The following is a 3,681-nucleotide window of genomic DNA, read 5'->3' on the forward strand; positions in this document are numbered from 1 at the left end:
TCATATTAATACTAATTGCATGTTATTTGTAGTGTGGGTTTTTCAGGATGGAATAACCTGTGAGTTAATTTGTGGAATATTTGCTATCAGTCTACACTTTTGTTAGATATTCAAGAGCTTTAAAAGCTGTCCAGTCCCTTTTGTAGAAACTTCACTGTACTTTTGTTGTTCATCTATCTGTGAGTGAGTGAGCACCTGCTTTTTTAATAAATGATAATTGTAAAACAACCACCAAGTTGCTTAAATTGTACATATTTGTGTTATTATAAACCATGTGTAACATAAAGAGATTTAAATATAAAATAAAAATATATACACGATAATACAGTATTTAATTTTATTTGATGCAACCACTACATTCATTTTGTGTGTGTGTCACTGGGATGAGTTATAAATTTGAGATACTGGGGTAGGAAGCCAGACAAAGTATTTATCAAAAGGAGGTTTATTATTTGTATTGTCAAACTGTACTGCAGTGTTTGAGAGGTTTCCCAATTTCAATCTATCGATTGCCGTGCAGACTCCCGATCGGCACAGTCCGTTGCAGCACAGAGCTCCCGTGCTCAGGCGATCTGCCAACCCCAACCTCCCACTGTAGCTGGGATTACAGGCACACGCCACGGCACCCGGTGTGACCGAGAGCCGCTAGAAGGCAGTTCAAATCCCCTTGTGTGAACTCAGAGCGAGAGTACTCGCGCTGTTCTCCACTGACGTGGCAGCTTTTAATGCCGATTGCATTAAAAGCATTGCCGGGTCCTGCTGTAGTTGTGTAGCCAGACAAATAAATTGAAAGAGTGTTAAGTAAAACACATGTGAATCCCAGTTTTCGTTCTGTGGATGTTAAAAAGACAATATAAGAATGTCATAAAAAAAAAAAAAAAAAATGCGTTGCCGAGAATTAAGCCCCCTTCCTCTGAGGTGTCAACATATTCCATCGGCATTTTGATGATCTAAAATGGCTTGAGCTTTCAATTTTACACATTACTTCTGAAGACCTTTTACTCAAACTGTTTCTTTGCTTTTTATCTAGGGGGAAGCTGAGAATAAAGTAAATGTGCTGGTAATGCTCCACTCATTTGATCAGACAGGAGAACTCAATGTTAGATAATCTCCTTCAATTGTTCTTTAAATTATCATAACTAAAAAAGAACACTGCTTCAAATCCTACAAAACAATACAGCTGAACTTTGTAATATTGCAAAATTAACGAACCAGAAGGCTTTATTCCCAAACAGTTTTGGGAAGTGCTGACAATGATTTGCTTCATTTACTTCCTGACCTGTCGCCAGGATAGTGTCAATGTATTTATTGAAAGGAGTGTAGAAAATTCATTACAGCATAACATTTATCCAGTTAGCATCACACAAGAGCGCATTTCTCATCAAACAAGAATACATGGCAAAAGAATGAAAACTGAAGAAACATCACGACCACGAAGGGACTCGAACCCTCAATCTTCTGATTCGAAGTCAGACGCCTTATCCATTAGGCCACGCGGTCACATAGGTCTGTCTTTTACGCGTTCCTTTAGCTGACGTTACTTTCCAAATCGCCAACAAATGCTTCACAAGTGCTGGTCAAACTGCTGTGGTCGTGATAGCATCTGGTATCATTATGATTTGATACTATGTGATGAGCATTACTGCATTAAGCCCCATCAAAAAAAAAAAAAAAAGTGTTCATTGGAGAACACGGTAATTTTGCCGTCACTCCGATCTGTGTTCTATTGCCTGTAAGGGCTGCCTGACTGCTTTTATCTGGTCGCTAGCATTTCTATAGGCATCGACAAACGGTCATTATAAATGAAGAACGTAGCTTAGGTGGGATTTATTTTTGATATGCTTGGAATGGATCAGTTAGGCAGTATATACATTTCTCATCAAACAAGAATACATGCTAACACAGAAGAACTAAAGAAATATCACGACCACGAAGGGACTCGAACCTTCAATCTTCTGACTCGAAGTCAGACACCTTATCCATTAGGCTACGCGTTCACATAAGGGATGCATTTTACGCGTTCCTTTAGCTGACGTTACTTTCCAAATGTTGGATTATTTCCAAATGTTGGATTATTTGCATCAGTTGCTGAATTGTAGCTCATTTTTAATTTCATGTAAGTGATAACGTCATAAGTACCTGCACATTAATGCTGTGAAAGGATTTCCTGTTCACAAAATCCGCTTGATTTGGTCCTGAGGGTGCCTTGATGGCGATCTGACTGCAGTCCACAGCACCAATGACGTTCGGGAACTCTGCATAATAATGTAGCCTACTTAATAAACGATAACGATGGGAATACCTACTCATTAAATTGCATATAACCTCGTAGATCACCTGCGACTGCATAGAAGCCCTCTTTGATGGTGTTTCCCTCGTATTTCCCGGGAATGTGATAAACACATTAAGAAATCTCTTTAGGGCGAGGTATACCCTTCGAACTGCACGGCATGCAGCGGCTTTGCCGATATTTTCAACTCCGCCACCTGAGTATAGGAATGCGCCACTAGCAAAAAAGTGCAGCCCTGTTATAATTATTACATCTTTCCACCCGGTTTTTAACCAGGGACCTTTCGTGTGTTAGGCAACGTGATAACCACTACACTTTGGAAACTTCTACGCATGGATTGTTGCATTCAGATGGGCTTTAACTGAAGACTGCCTTGTACTGCAGGATCCAAAATGGGATCTCTGCACTGTATGCTTAGAGCATTCAGCTGGGCTTTAACTGAAAACAAGAAATTTTCAGTAACAAAGGTGTTTCTATAGTGTAGTGATTATCACGTTTGCCTCACGTGCAAAAGGTTCCCGGTTTAAAACAGGGTAGAATCACAGTAAGGAATTCACTTTTTTTTCAGTGTTTGTATATCATGTCCGCAGGTAAAGAGCCACCCAGCCCAGAACAATCTATATAGTGTGCATGGTCCATTGTCAATGCAAGTCTGACTGTATATTAGAGATGTTCTCATCAGCTACCGGCAGTTACCATTTGCTTGGCATTAGCTGTGCAATCTGGCATTGCCTTAACATGAGTGGACCTCGTGGCGCAACGGTAGTGCGTCTGACTTCAGATCAGAAGGTTCAAATCACGTCGGGGTCAAATCTTTTTTTCTTCTTTTTTTTCGATTTTTCTTCCACTTTTCAAATTGTTATGATTTGAATTAGACTAGGATCATGCTTATTTTGAGGCATGTCCAGTATTTCGTTGATTGCGAATATAATACGATGTATTGCATCAGTTAATCTTTTAGGAAAACTACTCTTCCAAGACAAGAAAAACAAACTAGCAGAGGTGGCTGTGATCTATCGATCGCACACTTCTGCTGCGCCACTCTGCTACACTTGTGAATTCCTAAGCAAAAGGAAAAAACCTGAAGTTATCGTTTTAACCAGCAAAAACCACAAGGGCGGGGCTGAACTGGAAACGCTGCAAATCAGAGAATCCATTTTCTTTTCTCACAAATACATCATGATAAATAACACACTTGCAGGGGAATTAGCTCGAATGGCAAAGGGCTCGCTTGAGCAAAAATTAGGTCTTTTTTTTAGCAATGGAAGTTGTGTTATTTGAGAATAAATATAAATAACACATGTTTCGATTCAATGTATTTTTCAATGTCTTCAGCAAATAATCTATTTACATAAACAATAATGTAATCTATGTTAAGAAGTATATTTGGC

General features: G+C 39.3%; 1 non-coding gene across 1 annotated transcript; it reads right to left on the bottom strand.

The window, feature by feature from the left end:
- Window positions 1–1,427: 1,427 nt before the first annotated feature.
- Window positions 1,428–1,500, bottom strand: trnar-ucg. The gene has a single exon. It is a non-coding gene; the product is annotated as a tRNA-Arg (tRNA).
- Between the last annotated feature and the right edge of the window lie 2,181 nt (window positions 1,501–3,681).

This window comes from Polyodon spathula, unplaced genomic scaffold, assembly GCF_017654505.1.
Source record: "Polyodon spathula isolate WHYD16114869_AA unplaced genomic scaffold, ASM1765450v1 scaffolds_3011, whole genome shotgun sequence".
Taxonomy (NCBI): Eukaryota; Metazoa; Chordata; class Actinopteri; order Acipenseriformes; family Polyodontidae; genus Polyodon; species Polyodon spathula.